Raw genomic sequence first — 21,360 nt, forward strand, 5'->3', positions numbered from 1 at the left:
AGGCAATGGCCGCAGAGCTTTTTCTTTAACAGACTCTAATACGTGGAACACGTCACCAACTTACATAGGACAGTCTTTCAACTTTAGCACAATTTAAGTTTTTCTACTAGATAATGAGGCTAAAGACGAGCCAAATACGTGATCACTGAACAACTGGGACTTTCCATTGTGGATATGTAACGTTATTCCATTAATCTGTCAGCTGTGTCAAATGTGTCAAATGTAAGTGTTTATTTATAATGGGTTTTATCTAGCCTGAGAGCATGTGCGCCAAGATCGTCCAGCAACGGCAGGCGTGCCATTCTCGACACCATTTAAAAGACGATAGGAATCCTGGGCATGACATAGCCCCTCTGTGTCTCCTTGAAGTTGTTTCTGTACGTGTAACAAATTAAGAACGAGAAGGTCCTCAGTGTGGGTAGCCAGAGTGCAAGAAGCCCAGTCGTGCTCTCCTCGTAGGAGTTTCCTCGCTGGTGGCGCACAAAATGCCACGCAACCAGACAAAAGGGGCCACCCAGGAGCCGTCGGTCTGGGCGTGCCTCGTTGGCGCAGTTAGGCAGCGCGTCAGTCTCATAATCTGAAGGTCGTGAGTTCGAGCCTCACACGGGGCAGGGTGCCCTTTTGTCGACTAGTTTGAGCCTTTAGCCCCGTTTTCCTTCCGCACAGTGTGCCACGCGTCCACGGCCTGAAGGCCAGCGTGTCCTCCCTGGTGGTCTAGTGGCTAGGATTCGGCGCTCTCACCGCCGCGGCCCGGGTTCGATTCCCGGTCAGGGAACGCTCTTTTGACGTGCGCTTGCCTTTTTCACCGGCCGGGTTATGCGCAATGCTGGCTTCGAAGGCAAGGATCGCAGCACCTCCAAGAGGCAAAGCTTCACTGCCTCCGGCCCATCGACCTAAGGTTGGACGGCTAAATTGCCTGCCTGCAGTCCTGCGCTCCGCAATCAGAGCCTGGTGTCCGTCCTCTGCTCTACTGAGGCATGTTGACGCAGGACAGCAGACACCCAACTTGTGGGAGGAAGGAGTAAAAACAGGATCGAGCCAGCCAGGAGTCGAACCTAGAATCTTCTGATCCGTAGTCAGACGCGTTATCCATTGCGCCACTGGCCCAACAACCTGGGAAGTCATGCTTGGAGAAGACAGCTGGATTCTGGAGGCCAGCTGCCAAACTTCATTATTAAATATTAATCCGGTTTTACTCTGCCATCATTAAATCCATTATTACACAATCAATAATTACATGGTTCCCTGCTGCAGCAGCCAAGGACAAGGCCAAGCTGCAGTGGGTGATCCGCTCGGCAGAGAGAGTGATCAACACCTCTCTACCTTCTCTGGAATCCCTTCACAACATCAGGGCTGTGAGAAGGGCAAGAAAAATTATGTCTGACCCATCTCATCCAGGCTGTACCATGTTTCAGCTGCTCCTTTCAGGTAGAAGGCTTCGGCTCCCGAGAACTGCAAAATCCCGGCATCGCCTGAGCTTCTTTCCCACGGCCGCCAGGCTGCTTAATGACAATTCAATTCCTTTTCAGGACTGAATGCACTGTTTGCACTTTATTGTTTCTATTACTCCTACTTTTATCATTCAGTATTAGTGTAAGTATCATTATTACTCTTAGCACCTTCCATTCACCTTCCATATGACTGTGTATTGTCATATCTTGTTCTGTCTTAATGTTTCGTTTGCCACATTACATCCATGCGTGACTGGATGTAAAGAATTCCAATTGTGTTTGACACTATATTGCAATAAATTGAACCTTGAACCTTCATCTCTACCAGAATGGGAAACCGGGTCATCCCCCGCGTGCCTGTCTCCTGGCGTCTTTGAAAAGGACGCTCCCTCGGAAGAAAGCGCGATGCACAGCACGGGTGGCTACAACAAAGGCAAGAGAATGTCAGAAGTGGGATTCGAACCCACGCCTCCAGAGGAGACTGCGACCTGAACGCAGCGCCTTAGACCGCTCGGCCATCCTGACCAACCCAATTGGCCCGGGCGAGTCGATTGCGCTCCTCAGCGAATGTGCCGGTGTAGCTTTTGGAATGACTCACGATTTTATTGCCTTCATGCAGCTCATCTTTAATTCTTATTTATTTCTTTACAAACGCCTTGAAATAGTGACGAATGTGGATTTTTCGAAATGAGGAACAATGTGCCCGAAGCCTTTCATTTGCCAAAAGCACACCCAGCCCGTCTCCATATGCCCTGTAACGGATGCTGTCAAAGTGGTTTTGCATTCAATGATCCTTTCCCCCTTGATCATACTGTTTTAGAACAGGGTCACAAAAAGGAATCGCCATTCTCAGACCCTGCTCGTTCTACTTGAACGCGCAACGAAAATACTTAATCAAATGCGGATGGACGCCGGCATTGCAATTTAGCGAAAAAGCGCCATCTCTGTACGTCTCAGGGCCTTTTTATGGTTCGCAGTTGCCTTCTAATGTAGACAACAGTTAACCATACGGCGGCGACATCCTTAAAAGAACCGGTGGCATTGTGTCTCGAGCACACAAGGCAAACAAGAGATTCTTCAAGAGGTGAGTGCGAAGTACAGTTTACTGCCACAGGCAATGGCCGCAGAGCTTTTTCTTTAACAGACTCTAATACGTGGAACACGTCACCAACTTACATAGGACAGTCTTTCAACTTTAGCACAATTTAAGTTTTTCTACTAGATAATGAGGCTAAAGACGAGCCAAATACGTGATCACTGAACAACTGGGACTTTCCATTGTGGATATGTAACGTTATTCCATTAATCTGTCAGCTGTGTCAAATGTGTCAAATGTAAGTGTTTATTTATAATGGGTTTTATCTAGCCTGAGAGCATGTGCGCCAAGATCGTCCAGCAACGGCAGGCGTGCCATTCTCGACACCATTTAAAAGACGATAGGAATCCTGGGCATGACATAGCCCCTCTGTGTCTCCTTGAAGTTGTTTCTGTACGTGTAACAAATTAAGAACGAGAAGGTCCTCAGTGTGGGTAGCCAGAGTGCAAGAAGCCCAGTCGTGCTCTCCTCGTAGGAGTTTCCTCGCTGGTGGCGCACAAAATGCCACGCAACCAGACAAAAGGGGCCACCCAGGAGCCGTCGGTCTGGGCGTGCCTCGTTGGCGCAGTTAGGCAGCGCGTCAGTCTCATAATCTGAAGGTCGTGAGTTCGAGCCTCACACGGGGCAGGGTGCCCTTTTGTCGACTAGTTTGAGCCTTTAGCCCCGTTTTCCTTCCGCACAGTGTGCCACGCGTCCACGGCCTGAAGGCCAGCGTGTCCTCCCTGGTGGTCTAGTGGCTAGGATTCGGCGCTCTCACCGCCGCGGCCCGGGTTCGATTCCCGGTCAGGGAACGCTCTTTTGACGTGCGCTTGCCTTTTTCACCGGCCGGGTTATGCGCAATGCTGGCTTCGAAGGCAAGGATCGCAGCACCTCCAAGAGGCAAAGCTTCACTGCCTCCGGCCCATCGACCTAAGGTTGGATGGCTAAATTGCCTGCCTGCAGTCCTGCGCTCCGCAATCAGAGCCTGGTGTCCGTCCTCTGCTCTACTGAGGCATGTTGACGCAGGACAGCAGACACCCAACTTGTGGGAGGAAGGAGTAAAAACAGGATCGAGCCAGCCAGGAGTCGAACCTAGAATCTTCTGATCCGTAGTCAGACGCGTTATCCATTGCGCCACTGGCCCAACAACCTGGGAAGTCATGCTTGGAGAAGACAGCTGGATTCTGGAGGCCAGCTGCCAAACTTCATTATTAAATATTAATCCGGTTTTACTCTGCCATCATTAAATCCATTATTACAAAATCAATAATTACATGGTTCCCTGCTGCAGCAGCCAAGGACAAGGCCAAGCTGCAGCGGGTGATCCGCTCGGCAGAGAGAGTGATCAACACCTCTCTACCTTCTCTGGAATCCCTTCACAACATCAGGGCTGTGAGAAGGGCAAGAAAAATTATGTCTGACCCATCTCATCCAGGCTGTACCATGTTTCAGCTGCTCCTTTCAGGTAGAAGGCTTCGGCTCCCGAGAACTGCAAAATCCCGTCATCGCCTGAGCTTCTTTCCCACGGCCGCCAGGCTGCTTAATGACAATTCAATTCCTTTTCAGGACTGAATGCACTGTTTGCACTTTATTGTTTCTATTACTCCTACTTTTATCATTCAGTATTAGTGTAAGTATCATTATTACTCTTAGCACCTTCCATTCACCTTCCATATGACTGTGTATTGTCATATCTTGTTCTGTCTTAATGTTTCGTTTGCCACATTACATCCATGCGTGACTGGATGTAAAGAATTCCAATTGTGTTTGACACTATATTGCAATAAATTGAACCTTGAACCTTCATCTCTACCAGAATGGGAAACCGGGTCATCCCCCGCGTGCCTGTCTCCTGGCGTCTTTGAAAAGGACGCTCCCTCGGAAGAAAGCGCGATGCACAGCACGGGTGGCTACAACAAAGGCAAGAGAATGTCAGAAGTGGGATTCGAACCCACGCCTCCAGAGGAGACTGCGACCTGAACGCAGCGCCTTAGACCGCTCGGCCATCCTGACCAACCCAATTGGCCCGGGCGAGTCGATTGCGCTCCTCAGCGAATGTGCCGGTGTAGCTTTTGGAATGACTCACGATTTTATTGCCTTCATGCAGCTCATCTTTAATTCTTATTTATTTCTTTACAAACGCCTTGAAATAGTGACGAATGTGGATTTTTCGAAATGAGGAACAATGTGCCCGAAGCCTTTCATTTGCCAAAAGCACACCCAGCCCGTCTCCATATGCCCTGTAACGGATGCTGTCAAAGTGGTTTTGCATTCAATGATCCTTTCCCCCTTGATCATACTGTTATAGAACAGGGTCACAAAAAGGAATCGCCATTCTCAGACCCTGCTCGTTCTACTTGAACGCGCAACGAAAATACTTAATCAAATGCGGATGGACGCCGGCATTGCAATTTAGCGAAAAAGCGCCATCTCTGTACGTCTCAGGGCCTTTTTATGGTTCGCAGTTGCCTTCTAATGTAGACAACAGTTAACCATACGGCGGCGACATCCTTAAAAGAACCGGTGGCATTGTGTCTCGAGCACACAAGGCAAACAAGAGATTCTTCAAGAGGTGAGTGCGAAGTACAGTTTACTGCCACAGGCAATGGCCGCAGAGCTTTTTCTTTAACAGACTCTAATACGTGGAACACGTCACCAACTTACATAGGACAGTCTTTCAACTTTAGCACAATTTAAGTTTTTCTACTAGATAATGAGGCTAAAGACGAGCCAAATACGTGATCACTGAACAACTGGGACTTTCCATTGTGGATATGTAACGTTATTCCATTAATCTGTCAGCTGTGTCAAATGTGTCAAATGTAAGTGTTTATTTATAATGGGTTTTATCTAGCCTGAGAGCATGTGCGCCAAGATCGTCCAGCAACGGCAGGCGTGCCATTCTCGACACCATTTAAAAGACGATAGGAATCCTGGGCATGACATAGCCCCTCTGTGTCTCCTTGAAGTTGTTTCTGTACGTGTAACAAATTAAGAACGAGAAGGTCCTCAGTGTGGGTAGCCAGAGTGCAAGAAGCCCAGTCGTGCTCTCCTCGTAGGAGTTTCCTCGCTGGTGGCGCACAAAATGCCACGCAACCAGACAAAAGGGGCCACCCAGGAGCCGTCGGTCTGGGCGTGCCTCGTTGGCGCAGTTAGGCAGCGCGTCAGTCTCATAATCTGAAGGTCGTGAGTTTGAGCCTCACACGGGGCAGGGTGCCCTTTTGTCGACTAGTTTGAGCCTTTAGCCCCGTTTTCCTTCCGCACAGTGTGCCACGCGTCCACGGCCTGAAGGCCAGCGTGTCCTCCCTGGTGGTCTAGTGGCTAGGATTCGGCGCTCTCACCGCCGCGGCCCGGGTTCGATTCCCGGTCAGGGAACGCTCTTTTGACGTGCGCTTGCCTTTTTCACCGGCCGGGTTATGCGCAATGCTGGCTTCGAAGGCAAGGATCGCAGCACCTCCAAGAGGCAAAGCTTCACTGCCTCCGGCCCATCGACCTAAGGTTGGACGGCTAAATTGCCTGCCTGCAGTCCTGCGCTCCGCAATCAGAGCCTGGTGTCCGTCCTCTGCTCTACTGAGGCATGTTGACGCAGGACAGCAGACACCCAACTTGTGGGAGGAAGGAGTAAAAACAGGATCGAGCCAGCCAGGAGTCGAACCTAGAATCTTCTGATCCGTAGTCAGACGCGTTATCCATTGCGCCACTGGCCCAACAACCTGGGAAGTCATGCTTGGAGAAGACAGCTGGATTCTGGAGGCCAGCTGCCAAACTTCATTATTAAATATTAATCCGGTTTTACTCTGCCATCATTAAATCCATTATTACACAATCAATAATTACATGGTTCCCTGCTGCAGCAGCCAAGGACAAGGCCAAGCTGCAGCGGGTGATCCGCTCGGCAGAGAGAGTGATCAACACCTCTCTACCTTCTCTGGAATCCCTTCACAACATCAGGGCTGTGAGAAGGGCAAGAAAAATTATGCCTGACCCATCTCATCCAGGCTGTACCATGTTTCAGCTGCTCCTTTCAGGTAGAAGGCTTCGGCTCCCGAGAACTGCAAAATCCCGGCATCGCCTGAGCTTCTTTCCCACGGCCGCCAGGCTGCTTAATGACAATCCAATTCCTTTTCAGGACTGAATGCACTGTTTGCACTTTATTGTTTCTATTACTCCTACTTTTATCATTCAGTATTAGTGTAAGTATCATTATTACTCTTAGCACCTTCCATTCACCTTCCATATGACTGTGTATTGTCATATCTTGTTCTGTCTTAATGTTTCGTTTGCCACATTACATCCATGCGTGACTGGATGTAAAGAATTCCAATTGTGTTTGACACTATATTGCAATAAATTGAACCTTGAACCTTCATCTCTACCAAAATGGGAAACCGGGTCATCCCCCGCGTGCCTGTCTCCTGGCGTCTTTGAAAAGGACGCTCCCTCGGAAGAAAGCGCGATACACAGCACGGGTGGCTACAACAAAGGTAAGAGAATGTCAGAAGTGGGATTCGAACACACGCCTCCAGAGGAGACTGCGACCTGAACGCAGCGCCTTAGACCGCTCGGCCATCCTGACCAACCCAACTGGCCTGGGCGAGTCGATAGCGCTCCTCAGCGAATGTGCCGGTGTAGCTTTTGGAATGACTCACGATTTTATTGCCTTCATGCAGCTTATCTTTAATTCTTATTTATTTCTTTACAAACGCCTTGAAATAGTGACGAATGTGGATTTTTCTAAATGAGGAACAATGTGCCCGAAGCCTTTCATTTGCCAAAAGCACACCCAGCCCGTCTCCATATGCCCTGTAACAGATGCTGTCAAAGTGGTTTTGCATTCAATGATCCTTTCCCCCTTGATCATACTGTTTTAGAACAGGGTCACAAAAAGGAATCGCCATTCTCAGACCCTGCTCGTTCTACTTGAACGCGCAATGAAAATACTTGATCAAATGCGGATGGACGCCGGCATTGCAATTTAGCGAAAAAGCGCCATCTCTGTACGTCTCAGGGCCTTTTTATGGTTCGCAGTTGCCTTCTAATGTAGACAACAGTTAACCATACGGCGGCGACATCCTTAAAAGAACCGGTGGCATTGTGTCTCGAGCACACAAGGCAAACAAGAGATTCTTCAAGAGGTGAGTGCGAAGTACAGTTTACTGCCACAGGCAATGGCCGCAGAGCTTTTTCTTTAACAGACTCTAATACGTGGAACACGTCACCAACTTACATAGGACAGTCTTTCAACTTTAGCACAATTTAAGTTTTTCTACTAGATAATGAGGCTAAAGACGAGCCAAACACGTGATCACTGAACAACTGGGACTTTGCATTGTGGATATGTAACGTTATTCCATTAATCTGTCAGCTGTGTCAAATGTGTCAAATGTAAGTGTTTATTTATAATGGGTTTTATCTAGCCTGAGAGCATGTGCGCCAAGATCGTCCAGCAACGGCAGGCGTGCCATTCTCGACACCATTTAAAAGACGATAGGAATCCTGGGCATGACATAGCCCCTCTGTGTCTCCTTGAAGTTGTTTCTGTACGTGTAACAAATTAAGAACGAGAAGGTCCTCAGTGTGGGTAGCCAGAGTGCAAGAAGCCCAGTCGTGCTCTCCTCGCAGGAGTTTCCTCGCTGGTGGCGCACAAAATGCCACGCAACCAGACACAAGGGGCCACCCAGGAGCCGTCGGTCTGGGCGTGCCTCGTTGGCGCAGTTAGGCAGCGCGTCAGTCTCATAATCTGAAGGTCGTGAGTTCGAGCCTCACACGGGGCAGGGTGCCCTTTTGTCGACTAGTTTGAGCCTTTAGCCCCGTTTTCCTTCCGCACAGTGTGCCACGCGTCCACGGCCTGAAGGCCAGCGTGTCCTCCCTGGTGGTCTAGTGGCTAGGATTCGGCGCTCTCACCGCCGCGGCCCGGGTTCGATTCCCGGTCAGGGAACGCTCTTTTGACGTGCGCTTGCCTTTTTCACCGGCCGGGTTATGCGCAATGCTGGCTTCGAAGGCAAGGATCGCAGCACCTCCAAGAGGCAAAGCTTCACTGCCTCCGGCCCATCTACCTAAGGTTGGACGGCTAAATTGCCTGCCTGCAGTCCTGCGCTCCGCCATCTGAGCAATCAGAGCCTGGTGTGCGTCCTCTGCTCTACTGAGGCATGTTGACGCAGGACAGCAGACACCCAACTTGTGGGAGGAAGGAGTAAAAACAGGATCGAGCCAGCCAGGAGTCGAACCTAGAATCTTCTGATCCGTAGTCAGACGCGTTATCCATTGCGCCACTGGCCCAACACTCTGGGAAGTCATGCTTGGAGAAGACAGCTGGATTCTGGAGGCCAGCTGCCAAACTTCATTATTAAATATTAATCCGGTTTTACTCTGCCATCATTAAATCCATTATTACACAATCAATAATTACATGGTTCCCTGCTGCAGCAGCCAAGGACAAGGCCAAGCTGCAGCGGGTGATCCGCTCGGCAGAGAGAGTGATCAACACCTCTCTACCTTCTCTGGAATCCCTTCACAACATCAGGGCTGTGAGAAGGGCAAGAAAAATTATGTCTGACCCATCTCATCCAGGCTGTACCATGTTTCAGCTGCTCCTTTCAGGTAGAAGGCTTCGGCTCCCGAGAACTGCAAAATCCCGGCATCGCCTGAGCTTCTTTCCCACGGCCGCCAGGCTGCTTAATGACAATTCAATTCCTTTTCAGGACTGAATGCACTGTTTGCACTTTATTGTTTCTATTACTCCTACTTTTATCATTCAGTATTAGTGTAAGTATCATTATTACTCTTAGCACCTTCCATTCACCTTTCATATGACTGTGTATTGTCATATCTTGTTCTGTCTTAATGTTTCGTTTGCCACATTACATCCATGCGTGACTGGATGTAAAGAATTCCAATTGTGTTTGACACTATATTGCAATAAATTGAACCTTGAACCTTCATCTCTACCAGAATGGGAAACCGGGTCATCCCCCGCGTGCCTGTCTCCTGGCGTCTTTGAAAAGGACGCTCCCTCGGAAGAAAGCGCGATACACAGCACGGGTGGCTACAACAAAGGCAAGAGAATGTCAGAAGTGGGATTCGAACACACGCCTCCAGAGGAGACTGCGACCTAAACGCAGCGCCTTAGACCGCTCGGCCATCCTGACCAACCCATGGTCCGGGCGAGTCGATTGCGCTCCTCAGCGAATGTGCCGGTGTAGCTTTTGGAATGACTCACGATTTTATTGCCTTCATGCAGCTCATCTTTAATTCTTATTTATTTCTTTACAAACGCCTTGAAATAGTGACGAATGTGGATTTTTCGAAATGAGGAACAATGTGCCCGAAGCCTTTCATTTGCCAAAAGCACACCCAGCCCGTCTCCATATGCCCTGTAACGGATGCTGTCAAAGTGGTTTTGCATTCAATGATCCTTTCCCCCTTGATCATACTGTTTTAGAACAGGGTCACAAAAAGGAATCGCCATTCTCAGACCCTGCTCGTTCTACTTGAACGCGCAATGAAAATACTTGATCAAATGCGGATGGACGCCGGCATTGCAATTTAGCGAAAAAGCGCCATCTCTGTACGTCTCAGGGCCTTTTTATGGTTCGCAGTTGCCTTCTAATGTAGACAACAGTTAACCATACGGCGGCGACATCCTTAAAAGAACCGGTAGCATTGTGTCTCGAGCACACAAGGCAAACAAGAGATTCTTCAAGAGGTGAGTGCGAAGTACAGTTTACTGCCACAGGCAATGGCCGCAAAGCTTTTTCTTTATCAGACTCTAATACGTGGAACACGTCACCAACTTACATAGGACAGTCTTTCAACTTTAGCACAATTTAAGTTTTTCTACTAGATAATGAGGCTAAAGACGAGCCAAACACGTGATCACTGAACAACTGGGACTTTGCATTGTGGATATGTAACGTTATTCCATTAATATGTCAGCTGTGTCAAATGTGTCAAATGTAAGTGTTTATTTATAATGGGTTTTATCTAGCCTGAGAGCATGTGCGCCAAGATCGTCCAGCAACGGCAGGCGTGCCATTCTCGACACCATTTAAAAGACGATAGGAATCCTGGGCATGACATAGCCCCTCTGTGTCTCCTTAAAGTTGTTTCTGTACGTGTAACAAATTAAGAACGAGAAGGTCCTCAGTGTGGGTAGCCAGAGTGCAAGAAGCCCAGTCGTGCTCTCCTCGCAGGAGTTTCCTCGCTGGTGGCGCACAAAATGCCACGCAACCAGACACAAGGGGCCACCCAGGAGCCGTCGGTCTGGGCGTGCCTCGTTGGCGCAGTTAGGCAGCGTGTCAGTCTCATAATCTGAAGGTCGTGAGTTCGAGCCTCACACGGGGCAGGGTGCCCGTTTGTCGACTAGTTTGAGCCTTTAGCCCCGTTTTCCTTCCGCACAGTGTGCCACGCGTCCACGGCCTGAAGGCCAGCGTGTCCTCCCTGGTGGTCTAGTGGCTAGGATTCGGCGCTCTCACCGCCGCGGCCCGGGTTCGATTCCCGGTCAGGGAACGCTCTTTTGACGTGCGCTTGCCTTTTTCACCGGCCGGGTTATGCGCAATGCTGGCTTCGAAGGCAAGGATCGCAGCACCTCCAAGAGGCAAAGCTTCACTGCCTCCGGCCCATCGACCTAAGATTGGACGGCTAAATTGCCTGCCTGCAGTCCTGCGCTCCGCCATCTGAGCAATCAGAGCCTGGTGTGCGTCCTCTGCTCTACTGAGGCATGTTGACGCAGGACAGCAGACACCCAACTTGTGGGAGGAAGGAGTAAAAACAGGATCGAGCCAGCCAGGAGTCGAACCTAGAATCTTCTGATCCGTAGTCAGACGCGTTATCCATTGCGCCACTGGCCCAACAACCTGGGAAGTCATGCTTGGAGAAGACAGCTGGATTCTGGAGGCCAGCTGCCAAACTTCATTATTAAATATTAATCCGGTTTTACTCTGCCATCATTAAATCCATTATTACAAAATCAATAATTACATGGTTCCCTGCTGCAGCAGCCAAGGACAAGGCCAAGCTGCAGCGGGTGATCCGCTCGGCAGAGAGAGTGATCAACACCTCTCTACCTTCTCTGGAATCCCTTCACAACATCAGGGCTGTGAGAAGGGCAAGAAAAATTATGTCTGACCCATCTCATCCAGGCTGTACCATGTTTCAGCTGCTCCTTTCAGGTAGAAGGCTTCGGCTCCCGAGAACTGCAAAATCCCGTCATCGCCTGAGCTTCTTTCCCACGGCCGCCAGGCTGCTTAATGACAATTCAATTCCTTTTCAGGACTGAATGCACTGTTTGCACTTTATTGTTTCTATTACTCCTACTTTTATCATTCAGTATTAGTGTAAGTATCATTATTACTCTTAGCACCTTCCATTCACCTTCCATATGACTGTGTATTGTCATATCTTGTTCTGTCTTAATGTTTCGTTTGCCACATTACATCCATGCGTGACTGGATGTAAAGAATTCCAATTGTGTTTGACACTATATTGCAATAAATTGAACCTTGAACCTTCATCTCTACCAGAATGGGAAACCGGGTCATCCCCCGCGTGCCTGTCTCCTGGCGTCTTTGAAAAGGACGCTCCCTCGGAAGAAAGCGCGATGCACAGCACGGGTGGCTACAACAAAGGCAAGAGAATGTCAGAAGTGGGATTCGAACCCACGCCTCCAGAGGAGACTGCGACCTGAACGCAGCGCCTTAGACCGCTCGGCCATCCTGACCAACCCAATTGGCCCGGGCGAGTCGATTGCGCTCCTCAGCGAATGTGCCGGTGTAGCTTTTGGAATGACTCACGATTTTATTGCCTTCATGCAGCTCATCTTTAATTCTTATTTATTTCTTTACAAACGCCTTGAAATAGTGACGAATGTGGATTTTTCGAAATGAGGAACAATGTGCCCGAAGCCTTTCATTTGCCAAAAGCACACCCAGCCCGTCTCCATATGCCCTGTAACGGATGCTGTCAAAGTGGTTTTGCATTCAATGATCCTTTCCCCCTTGATCATACTGTTATAGAACAGGGTCACAAAAAGGAATCGCCATTCTCAGACCCTGCTCGTTCTACTTGAACGCGCAACGAAAATACTTAATCAAATGCGGATGGACGCCGGCATTGCAATTTAGCGAAAAAGCGCCATCTCTGTACGTCTCAGGGCCTTTTTATGGTTCGCAGTTGCCTTCTAATGTAGACAACAGTTAACCATACGGCGGCGACATCCTTAAAAGAACCGGTGGCATTGTGTCTCGAGCACACAAGGCAAACAAGAGATTCTTCAAGAGGTGAGTGCGAAGTACAGTTTACTGCCACAGGCAATGGCCGCAGAGCTTTTTCTTTAACAGACTCTAATACGTGGAACACGTCACCAACTTACATAGGACAGTCTTTCAACTTTAGCACAATTTAAGTTTTTCTACTAGATAATGAGGCTAAAGACGAGCCAAATACGTGATCACTGAACAACTGGGACTTTCCATTGTGGATATGTAACGTTATTCCATTAATCTGTCAGCTGTGTCAAATGTGTCAAATGTAAGTGTTTATTTATAATGGGTTTTATCTAGCCTGAGAGCATGTGCGCCAAGATCGTCCAGCAACGGCAGGCGTGCCATTCTCGACACCATTTAAAAGACGATAGGAATCCTGGGCATGACATAGCCCCTCTGTGTCTCCTTGAAGTTGTTTCTGTACGTGTAACAAATTAAGAACGAGAAGGTCCTCAGTGTGGGTAGCCAGAGTGCAAGAAGCCCAGTCGTGCTCTCCTCGTAGGAGTTTCCTCGCTGGTGGCGCACAAAATGCCACGCAACCAGACAAAAGGGGCCACCCAGGAGCCGTCGGTCTGGGCGTGCCTCGTTGGCGCAGTTAGGCAGCGCGTCAGTCTCATAATCTGAAGGTCGTGAGTTTGAGCCTCACACGGGGCAGGGTGCCCTTTTGTCGACTAGTTTGAGCCTTTAGCCCCGTTTTCCTTCCGCACAGTGTGCCACGCGTCCACGGCCTGAAGGCCAGCGTGTCCTCCCTGGTGGTCTAGTGGCTAGGATTCGGCGCTCTCACCGCCGCGGCCCGGGTTCGATTCCCGGTCAGGGAACGCTCTTTTGACGTGCGCTTGCCTTTTTCACCGGCCGGGTTATGCGCAATGCTGGCTTCGAAGGCAAGGATCGCAGCACCTCCAAGAGGCAAAGCTTCACTGCCTCCGGCCCATCGACCTAAGGTTGGACGGCTAAATTGCCTGCCTGCAGTCCTGCGCTCCGCAATCAGAGCCTGGTGTCCGTCCTCTGCTCTACTGAGGCATGTTGACGCAGGACAGCAGACACCCAACTTGTGGGAGGAAGGAGTAAAAACAGGATCGAGCCAGCCAGGAGTCGAACCTAGAATCTTCTGATCCGTAGTCAGACGCGTTATCCATTGCGCCACTGGCCCAACAACCTGGGAAGTCATGCTTGGAGAAGACAGCTGGATTCTGGAGGCCAGCTGCCAAACTTCATTATTAAATATTAATCCGGTTTTACTCTGCCATCATTAAATCCATTATTACACAATCAATAATTACATGGTTCCCTGCTGCAGCAGCCAAGGACAAGGCCAAGCTGCAGCGGGTGATCCGCTCGGCAGAGAGAGTGATCAACACCTCTCTACCTTCTCTGGAATCCCTTCACAACATCAGGGCTGTGAGAAGGGCAAGAAAAATTATGCCTGACCCATCTCATCCAGGCTGTACCATGTTTCAGCTGCTCCTTTCAGGTAGAAGGCTTCGGCTCCCGAGAACTGCAAAATCCCGGCATCGCCTGAGCTTCTTTCCCACGGCCGCCAGGCTGCTTAATGACAATCCAATTCCTTTTCAGGACTGAATGCACTGTTTGCACTTTATTGTTTCTATTACTCCTACTTTTATCATTCAGTATTAGTGTAAGTATCATTATTACTCTTAGCACCTTCCATTCACCTTCCATATGACTGTGTATTGTCATATCTTGTTCTGTCTTAATGTTTCGTTTGCCACATTACATCCATGCGTGACTGGATGTAAAGAATTCCAATTGTGTTTGACACTATATTGCAATAAATTGAACCTTGAACCTTCATCTCTACCAAAATGGGAAACCGGGTCATCCCCCGCGTGCCTGTCTCCTGGCGTCTTTGAAAAGGACGCTCCCTCGGAAGAAAGCGCGATACACAGCACGGGTGGCTACAACAAAGGTAAGAGAATGTCAGAAGTGGGATTCGAACACACGCCTCCAGAGGAGACTGCGACCTGAACGCAGCGCCTTAGACCGCTCGGCCATCCTGACCAACCCAACTGGCCTGGGCGAGTCGATAGCGCTCCTCAGCGAATGTGCCGGTGTAGCTTTTGGAATGACTCACGATTTTATTGCCTTCATGCAGCTTATCTTTAATTCTTATTTATTTCTTTACAAACGCCTTGAAATAGTGACGAATGTGGATTTTTCTAAATGAGGAACAATGTGCCCGAAGCCTTTCATTTGCCAAAAGCACACCCAGCCCGTCTCCATATGCCCTGTAACAGATGCTGTCAAAGTGGTTTTGCATTCAATGATCCTTTCCCCCTTGATCATACTGTTTTAGAACAGGGTCACAAAAAGGAATCGCCATTCTCAGACCCTGCTCGTTCTACTTGAACGCGCAATGAAAATACTTGATCAAATGCGGATGGACGCCGGCATTGCAATTTAGCGAAAAAGCGCCATCTCTGTACGTCTCAGGGCCTTTTTATGGTTCGCAGTTGCCTTCTAATGTAGACAACAGTTAACCATACGGCGGCGACATCCTTAAAAGAACCGGTGGCATTGTGTCTCGAGCACACAAGGCAAACAAGAGATTCTTCAAGAGGTGAGTGCGAAGTACAGTTTACTGCCACAGGCAATGGCCGCAGAGCTTTTTCTTTAACAGACTCTAATACGTGGAACACGTCACCAACTTACATAGGACAGTCTTTCAACTTTAGCACAATTTAAGTTTTTCTACTAGATAATGAGGCTAAAGACGAGCCAAACACGTGATCACTGAACAACTGGGACTTTGCATTGTGGATATGTAACGTTATTCCATTAATCTGTCAGCTGTGTCAAATGTGTCAAATGTAAGTGTTTATTTATAATGGGTTTTATCTAGCCTGAGAGCATGTGCGCCAAGATCGTCCAGCAACGGCAGGCGTGCCATTCTCGACACCATTTAAAAGACGATAGGAATCCTGGGCATGACATAGCCCCTCTGTGTCTCCTTGAAGTTGTTTCTGTACGTGTAACAAATTAAGAACGAGAAGGTCCTCAGTGTGGGTAGCCAGAGTGCAAGAAGCCCAGTCGTGCTCTCCTCGCAGGAGTTTCCTCGCTGGTGGCGCACAAAATGCCACGCAACCAGACACAAGGGGCCACCCAGGAGCCGTCGGTCTGGGCGTGCCTCGTTGGCGCAGTTAGGCAGCGCGTCAGTCTCATAATCTGAAGGTCGTGAGTTCGAGCCTCACACGGGGCAGGGTGCCCTTTTGTCGACTAGTTTGAGCCTTTAGCCCCGTTTTCCTTCCGCACAGTGTGCCACGCGTCCACGGCCTGAAGGCCAGCGTGTCCTCCCTGGTGGTCTAGTGGCTAGGATTCGGCGCTCTCACCGCCGCGGCCCGGGTTCGATTCCCGGTCAGGGAACGCTCTTTTGACGTGCGCTTGCCTTTTTCACCGGCCGGGTTATGCGCAATGCTGGCTTCGAAGGCAAGGATCGCAGCACCTCCAAGAGGCAAAGCTTCACTGCCTCCGGCCCATCTACCTAAGGTTGGACGGCTAAATTGCCTGCCTGCAGTCCTGCGCTCCGCCATCTGAGCAATCAGAGCCTGGTGTGCGTCCTCTGCTCTACTGAGGCATGTTGACGCAGGACAGCAGACACCCAACTTGTGGGAGGAAGGAGTAAAAACAGGATCGAGCCAGCCAGGAGTCGAACCTAGAATCTTCTGATCCGTAGTCAGACGCGTTATCCATTGCGCCACTGGCCCAACACTCTGGGAAGTCATGCTTGGAGAAGACAGCTGGATTCTGGAGGCCAGCTGCCAAACTTCATTATTAAATATTAATCCGGTTTTACTCTGCCATCATTAAATCCATTATTACACAATCAATAATTACATGGTTCCCTGCTGCAGCAGCCAAGGACAAGGCCAAGCTGCAGCGGGTGATCCGCTCGGCAGAGAGAGTGATCAACACCTCTCTACCTTCTCTGGAATCCCTTCACAACATCAGGGCTGTGAGAAGGGCAAGAAAAATTATGTCTGACCCATCTCATCCAGGCTGTACCATGTTTCAGCTGCTCCTTTCAGGTAGAAGGCTTCGGCTCCCGAGAACTGCAAAATCCCGGCATCGCCTGAGCTTCTTTCCCACGGCCGCCAGGCTGCTTAATGACAATTCAATTCCTTTTCAGGACTGAATGCACTGTTTGCACTTTATTGTTTCTATTACTCCTACTTTTATCATTCAGTATTAGTGTAAGTATCATTATTACTCTTAGCACCTTCCATTCACCTTTCATATGACTGTGTATTGTCATATCTTGTTCTGTCTTAATGTTTCGTTTGCCACATTACATCCATGCGTGACTGGATGTAAAGAATTCCAATTGTGTTTGACACTATATTGCAATAAATTGAACCTTGAACCTTCATCTCTACCAGAATGGGAAACCGGGTCATCCCCCGCGTGCCTGTCTCCTGGCGTCTTTGAAAAGGACGCTCCCTCGGAAGAAAGCGCGATACACAGCACGGGTGGCTACAACAAAGGCAAGAGAATGTCAGAAGTGGGATTCGAACACACGCCTCCAGAGGAGACTGCGACCTAAACGCAGCGCCTTAGACCGCTCGGCCATCCTGACCAACCCATGGTCCGGGCGAGTCGATTGCGCTCCTCAGCGAATGTGCCGGTGTAGCTTTTGGAATGACTCACGATTTTATTGCCTTCATGCAGCTCATCTTTAATTCTTATTTATTTCTTTACAAACGCCTTGAAATAGTGACGAATGTGGATTTTTCGAAATGAGGAACAATGTGCCCGAAGCCTTTCATTTGCCAAAAGCACACCCAGCCCGTCTCCATATGCCCTGTAACGGATGCTGTCAAAGTGGTTTTGCATTCAATGATCCTTTCCCCCTTGATCATACTGTTTTAGAACAGGGTCACAAAAAGGAATCGCCATTCTCAGACCCTGCTCGTTCTACTTGAACGCGCAATGAAAATACTTGATCAAATGCGGATGGACGCCGGCATTGCAATTTAGCGAAAAAGCGCCATCTCTGTACGTCTCAGGGCCTTTTTATGGTTCGCAGTTGCCTTCTAATGTAGACAACAGTTAACCATACGGCGGCGACATCCTTAAAAGAACCGGTAGCATTGTGTCTCGAGCACACAAGGCAAACAAGAGATTCTTCAAGAGGTGAGTGCGAAGTACAGTTTACTGCCACAGGCAATGGCCGCAAAGCTTTTTCTTTATCAGACTCTAATACGTGGAACACGTCACCAACTTACATAGGACAGTCTTTCAACTTTAGCACAATTTAAGTTTTTCTACTAGATAATGAGGCTAAAGACGAGCCAAACACGTGATCACTGAACAACTGGGACTTTGCATTGTGGATATGTAACGTTATTCCATTAATATGTCAGCTGTGTCAAATGTGTCAAATGTAAGTGTTTATTTATAATGGGTTTTATCTAGCCTGAGAGCATGTGCGCCAAGATCGTCCAGCAACGGCAGGCGTGCCATTCTCGACACCATTTAAAAGACGATAGGAATCCTGGGCATGACATAGCCCCTCTGTGTCTCCTTAAAGTTGTTTCTGTACGTGTAACAAATTAAGAACGAGAAGGTCCTCAGTGTGGGTAGCCAGAGTGCAAGAAGCCCAGTCGTGCTCTCCTCGCAGGAGTTTCCTCGCTGGTGGCGCACAAAATGCCACGCAACCAGACACAAGGGGCCACCCAGGAGCCGTCGGTCTGGGCGTGCCTCGTTGGCGCAGTTAGGCAGCGTGTCAGTCTCATAATCTGAAGGTCGTGAGTTCGAGCCTCACACGGGGCAGGGTGCCCGTTTGTCGACTAGTTTGAGCCTTTAGCCCCGTTTTCCTTCCGCACAGTGTGCCACGCGTCCACGGCCTGAAGGCCAGCGTGTCCTCCCTGGTGGTCTAGTGGCTAGGATTCGGCGCTCTCACCGCCGCGGCCCGGGTTCGATTCCCGGTCAGGGAACGCTCTTTTGACGTGCGCTTGCCTTTTTCACCGGCCGGGTTATGCGCAATGCTGGCTTCGAAGGCAAGGATCGCAGCACCTCCAAGAGGCAAAGCTTCACTGCCTCCGGCCCATCGACCTAAGATTGGACGGCTAAATTGCCTGCCTGCAGTCCTGCGCTCCGCCATCTGAGCAATCAGAGCCTGGTGTGCGTCCTCTGCTCTACTGAGGCATGTTGACGCAGGACAGCAGACACCCAACTTGTGGGAGGAAGGAGTAAAAACAGGATCGAGCCAGCCAGGAGTCGAACCTAGAATCTTCTGATCCGTAGTCAGACGCGTTATCCATTGCGCCACTGGCCCAACAACCTGGGAAGTCATGCTTGGAGAAGACAGCTGGATTCTGGAGGCCAGCTGCCAAACTTCATTATTAAATATTAATCCGGTTTTACTCTGCCATCATTAAATCCATTATTACACAATCAATAATTACATGGTTCCCTGCTGCAGCAGCCAAGGACAAGGCCAAGCTGCAGCGGGTGATCCGCTCGGCAGAGAGAGTGATCAACACCTCTCTACCTTCTCTGGAATCCCTTCACAACATCAGGGCTGTGAGAAGGGCAAGAAAAATTATGTCTGACCCATCTCATCCAGGCTGTACCATGTTTCAGCTGCTCCTTTCAGGTAGAAGGCTTCGGCTCCCGAGAACTGCAAAATCCCGGCATCGCCTGAGCTTCTTTCCCACGGCCGCCAGGCTGCTTAATGACAATCCAATTCCTTTTCAGGACTGAATGCACTGTTTGCACTTTATTGTTTCTATTACTCCTACTTTTATCATTCAGTATTAGTGTAAGTATCATTATTACTCTTAGCACCTTCCATTCACCTTCCATATGACTGTGTATTTTCATATCTTGTTCTGTCTTAATGTTTCGTTTGCCACATTACATCCATGCGTGACTGGATGTAAAGAATTCCAATTGTGTTTGACACTATATTGCAATAAATTGAACCTTGAACCTTCATCTCTACCAAAATGGGAAACCGGGTCATCCCCCGCGTGCCTGTCTCCTGGCGTCTTTGAAAAGGACGCTCCCTCGGAAGAAAGCGCGATACACAGCACGGGTGGCTACAACAAAGGTAAGAGAATGTCAGAAGTGGGATTCGAACCCACGCCTCCAGAGGAGACTGCGACCTGAACGCAGCGCCTTAGACCGCTCGGCCATCCTGACCACCCCAACTGGCCTGGGCGAGTCGATAGCGCTCCTCAGCGAATGTGCCGGTGTAGCTTTTGGAATGACTCACGATTTTATTGCCTTCATGCAGCTTATCTTTAATTCTTATTTATTTCTTTACAAACGCCTTGAAATAGTGACGAATGTGGATTTTTCTAAATGAGGAACAATGTGCCCGAAGCCTTTCATTTGCCAAAAGCACACCCAGCCCGTCTCCATATGCCCTGTAACGGATGCTGTCAAAGTGGTTTTGCATTCAATGATCCTTTCCCCCTTGATCATACTGTTTTAGAACAGGGTCACAAAAAGGAATCGCCATTCTCAGACCCTGCTCGTTCTACTTGAACGCGCAATGAAAATACTTGATCAAATGCGGATGGACGCCGGCATTGCAATTTAGGGAAAAAGCGCCATCTCTGTACGTCTCAGGGCCTTTTTATGGTTCGCAGTTGCCTTCTAATGTAGACAACAGTTAACCATACGGCGGCGACATCCTTAAAAGAACCGGTGGCATTGTGTCTCGAGCACACAAGGCAAACAAGAGATTCTTCAAGAGGTGAGTGCGAAGTACAGTTTACTGCCACAGGCAATGGCCGCAGAGCTTTTTCTTTAACAGACTCTAATACGTGGAACACGTCACCAACTTACATAGGACAGTCTTTCAACTTTAGCACAATTTAAGTTTTTCTACTAGATAATGAGGCTAAAGACGAGCCAAACACGTGATCACTGAACAACTGGGACTTTGCATTGTGGATATGTAACGTTATTCCATTAATCTGTCAGCTGTGTCAAATGTGTCAAATGTAAGTGTTTATTTATAATGGGTTTTATCTAGCCTGAGAGCATGTGCGCCAAGATCGTCCAGCAACGGCAGGCGTGCCATTCTCGACACCATTTAAAAGACGATAGGAATCCTGGGCATGACATAGCCCCTCTGTGTCTCCTTGAAGTTGTTTCTGTACGTGTAACAAATTAAGAACGAGAAGGTCCTCAGTGTGGGTAGCCAGAGTGCAAGAAGCCCAGTCGTGCTCTCCTCGCAGGAGTTTCCTCGCTGGTGGCGCACAAAATGCCACGCAACCAGACACAAGGGGCCACCCAGGAGCCGTCGGTCTGGGCGTGCCTCGTTGGCGCAGTTAGGCAGCGCGTCAGTCTCATAATCTGAAGGTCGTGAGTTCGAGCCTCACACGGGGCAGGGTGCCCTTTTGTCGACTAGTTTGAGCCTTTAGCCCCGTTTTCCTTCCGCACAGTGTGCCACGCGTCCACGGCCTGAAGGCCAGCGTGTCCTCCCTGGTGGTCTAGTGGCTAGGATTCGGCGCTCTCACCGCCGCGGCCCGGGTTCGATTCCCGGTCAGGGAACGCTCTTTTGACGTGCGCTTGCCTTTTTCACCGGCCGGGTTATGCGCAA

The 21,360-nt window shown here is 49.3% G+C and overlaps 34 non-coding genes across 34 annotated transcripts; 18 read left to right on the forward strand and 16 right to left on the reverse strand.

Annotated features, from left to right (window-relative positions):
• The first annotated feature begins 537 nt into the window (after window positions 1–537).
• trnam-cau (transfer RNA methionine (anticodon CAU)) lies at window positions 538–611 on the forward strand. The gene has a single exon. It is a non-coding gene; the product is annotated as a tRNA-Met (tRNA).
• Window positions 612–703: 92 nt separating this feature from the next.
• On the forward strand, window positions 704–775 carry trnae-cuc (transfer RNA glutamic acid (anticodon CUC)). The gene has a single exon. It is a non-coding gene; the product is annotated as a tRNA-Glu (tRNA).
• A 259-nt stretch (window positions 776–1,034) lies between these two features.
• Window positions 1,035–1,107, reverse strand: trnar-acg (transfer RNA arginine (anticodon ACG)). The gene has a single exon. It is a non-coding gene; the product is annotated as a tRNA-Arg (tRNA).
• Window positions 1,108–1,893: 786 nt separating this feature from the next.
• Window positions 1,894–1,976, reverse strand: trnal-cag (transfer RNA leucine (anticodon CAG)). The gene has a single exon. It is a non-coding gene; the product is annotated as a tRNA-Leu (tRNA).
• Window positions 1,977–3,100: 1,124 nt separating this feature from the next.
• On the forward strand, window positions 3,101–3,174 carry trnam-cau (transfer RNA methionine (anticodon CAU)). The gene has a single exon. It is a non-coding gene; the product is annotated as a tRNA-Met (tRNA).
• A 92-nt stretch (window positions 3,175–3,266) lies between these two features.
• Window positions 3,267–3,338, forward strand: trnae-cuc (transfer RNA glutamic acid (anticodon CUC)). Its single transcript has one exon. It is a non-coding gene; the product is annotated as a tRNA-Glu (tRNA).
• A 259-nt stretch (window positions 3,339–3,597) lies between these two features.
• Window positions 3,598–3,670, reverse strand: trnar-acg (transfer RNA arginine (anticodon ACG)). The gene has a single exon. It is a non-coding gene; the product is annotated as a tRNA-Arg (tRNA).
• Window positions 3,671–4,456: 786 nt separating this feature from the next.
• trnal-cag (transfer RNA leucine (anticodon CAG)) lies at window positions 4,457–4,539 on the reverse strand. The gene has a single exon. It is a non-coding gene; the product is annotated as a tRNA-Leu (tRNA).
• Window positions 4,540–5,663: 1,124 nt separating this feature from the next.
• On the forward strand, window positions 5,664–5,737 carry trnam-cau (transfer RNA methionine (anticodon CAU)). The gene has a single exon. It is a non-coding gene; the product is annotated as a tRNA-Met (tRNA).
• Window positions 5,738–5,829: 92 nt separating this feature from the next.
• On the forward strand, window positions 5,830–5,901 carry trnae-cuc (transfer RNA glutamic acid (anticodon CUC)). The gene has a single exon. It is a non-coding gene; the product is annotated as a tRNA-Glu (tRNA).
• Window positions 5,902–6,160: 259 nt separating this feature from the next.
• On the reverse strand, window positions 6,161–6,233 carry trnar-acg (transfer RNA arginine (anticodon ACG)). Its single transcript has one exon. It is a non-coding gene; the product is annotated as a tRNA-Arg (tRNA).
• Window positions 6,234–7,019: 786 nt separating this feature from the next.
• Window positions 7,020–7,102, reverse strand: trnal-cag (transfer RNA leucine (anticodon CAG)). The gene has a single exon. It is a non-coding gene; the product is annotated as a tRNA-Leu (tRNA).
• Window positions 7,103–8,226: 1,124 nt separating this feature from the next.
• trnam-cau (transfer RNA methionine (anticodon CAU)) lies at window positions 8,227–8,300 on the forward strand. Its single transcript has one exon. It is a non-coding gene; the product is annotated as a tRNA-Met (tRNA).
• A 92-nt stretch (window positions 8,301–8,392) lies between these two features.
• Window positions 8,393–8,464, forward strand: trnae-cuc (transfer RNA glutamic acid (anticodon CUC)). Its single transcript has one exon. It is a non-coding gene; the product is annotated as a tRNA-Glu (tRNA).
• Window positions 8,465–8,732: 268 nt separating this feature from the next.
• Window positions 8,733–8,805, reverse strand: trnar-acg (transfer RNA arginine (anticodon ACG)). The gene has a single exon. It is a non-coding gene; the product is annotated as a tRNA-Arg (tRNA).
• A 786-nt stretch (window positions 8,806–9,591) lies between these two features.
• Window positions 9,592–9,674, reverse strand: trnal-uag (transfer RNA leucine (anticodon UAG)). Its single transcript has one exon. It is a non-coding gene; the product is annotated as a tRNA-Leu (tRNA).
• A 1,122-nt stretch (window positions 9,675–10,796) lies between these two features.
• trnam-cau (transfer RNA methionine (anticodon CAU)) lies at window positions 10,797–10,870 on the forward strand. Its single transcript has one exon. It is a non-coding gene; the product is annotated as a tRNA-Met (tRNA).
• A 92-nt stretch (window positions 10,871–10,962) lies between these two features.
• On the forward strand, window positions 10,963–11,034 carry trnae-cuc (transfer RNA glutamic acid (anticodon CUC)). Its single transcript has one exon. It is a non-coding gene; the product is annotated as a tRNA-Glu (tRNA).
• A 268-nt stretch (window positions 11,035–11,302) lies between these two features.
• trnar-acg (transfer RNA arginine (anticodon ACG)) lies at window positions 11,303–11,375 on the reverse strand. The gene has a single exon. It is a non-coding gene; the product is annotated as a tRNA-Arg (tRNA).
• A 786-nt stretch (window positions 11,376–12,161) lies between these two features.
• trnal-cag (transfer RNA leucine (anticodon CAG)) lies at window positions 12,162–12,244 on the reverse strand. Its single transcript has one exon. It is a non-coding gene; the product is annotated as a tRNA-Leu (tRNA).
• A 1,124-nt stretch (window positions 12,245–13,368) lies between these two features.
• Window positions 13,369–13,442, forward strand: trnam-cau (transfer RNA methionine (anticodon CAU)). The gene has a single exon. It is a non-coding gene; the product is annotated as a tRNA-Met (tRNA).
• Window positions 13,443–13,534: 92 nt separating this feature from the next.
• trnae-cuc (transfer RNA glutamic acid (anticodon CUC)) lies at window positions 13,535–13,606 on the forward strand. The gene has a single exon. It is a non-coding gene; the product is annotated as a tRNA-Glu (tRNA).
• A 259-nt stretch (window positions 13,607–13,865) lies between these two features.
• trnar-acg (transfer RNA arginine (anticodon ACG)) lies at window positions 13,866–13,938 on the reverse strand. Its single transcript has one exon. It is a non-coding gene; the product is annotated as a tRNA-Arg (tRNA).
• Window positions 13,939–14,724: 786 nt separating this feature from the next.
• On the reverse strand, window positions 14,725–14,807 carry trnal-cag (transfer RNA leucine (anticodon CAG)). The gene has a single exon. It is a non-coding gene; the product is annotated as a tRNA-Leu (tRNA).
• A 1,124-nt stretch (window positions 14,808–15,931) lies between these two features.
• On the forward strand, window positions 15,932–16,005 carry trnam-cau (transfer RNA methionine (anticodon CAU)). The gene has a single exon. It is a non-coding gene; the product is annotated as a tRNA-Met (tRNA).
• A 92-nt stretch (window positions 16,006–16,097) lies between these two features.
• Window positions 16,098–16,169, forward strand: trnae-cuc (transfer RNA glutamic acid (anticodon CUC)). Its single transcript has one exon. It is a non-coding gene; the product is annotated as a tRNA-Glu (tRNA).
• Window positions 16,170–16,437: 268 nt separating this feature from the next.
• trnar-acg (transfer RNA arginine (anticodon ACG)) lies at window positions 16,438–16,510 on the reverse strand. The gene has a single exon. It is a non-coding gene; the product is annotated as a tRNA-Arg (tRNA).
• A 786-nt stretch (window positions 16,511–17,296) lies between these two features.
• trnal-uag (transfer RNA leucine (anticodon UAG)) lies at window positions 17,297–17,379 on the reverse strand. Its single transcript has one exon. It is a non-coding gene; the product is annotated as a tRNA-Leu (tRNA).
• A 1,122-nt stretch (window positions 17,380–18,501) lies between these two features.
• trnam-cau (transfer RNA methionine (anticodon CAU)) lies at window positions 18,502–18,575 on the forward strand. Its single transcript has one exon. It is a non-coding gene; the product is annotated as a tRNA-Met (tRNA).
• Window positions 18,576–18,667: 92 nt separating this feature from the next.
• trnae-cuc (transfer RNA glutamic acid (anticodon CUC)) lies at window positions 18,668–18,739 on the forward strand. The gene has a single exon. It is a non-coding gene; the product is annotated as a tRNA-Glu (tRNA).
• Window positions 18,740–19,007: 268 nt separating this feature from the next.
• On the reverse strand, window positions 19,008–19,080 carry trnar-acg (transfer RNA arginine (anticodon ACG)). Its single transcript has one exon. It is a non-coding gene; the product is annotated as a tRNA-Arg (tRNA).
• Window positions 19,081–19,866: 786 nt separating this feature from the next.
• Window positions 19,867–19,949, reverse strand: trnal-cag (transfer RNA leucine (anticodon CAG)). Its single transcript has one exon. It is a non-coding gene; the product is annotated as a tRNA-Leu (tRNA).
• Window positions 19,950–21,073: 1,124 nt separating this feature from the next.
• On the forward strand, window positions 21,074–21,147 carry trnam-cau (transfer RNA methionine (anticodon CAU)). Its single transcript has one exon. It is a non-coding gene; the product is annotated as a tRNA-Met (tRNA).
• Window positions 21,148–21,239: 92 nt separating this feature from the next.
• Window positions 21,240–21,311, forward strand: trnae-cuc (transfer RNA glutamic acid (anticodon CUC)). Its single transcript has one exon. It is a non-coding gene; the product is annotated as a tRNA-Glu (tRNA).
• Window positions 21,312–21,360: the final 49 nt, after the last annotated feature.

The sequence above is a fragment of the Misgurnus anguillicaudatus genome, chromosome 10, assembly GCF_027580225.2.
Source record: "Misgurnus anguillicaudatus chromosome 10, ASM2758022v2, whole genome shotgun sequence".
NCBI classification, from domain to species: domain Eukaryota; kingdom Metazoa; phylum Chordata; class Actinopteri; order Cypriniformes; family Cobitidae; genus Misgurnus; species Misgurnus anguillicaudatus.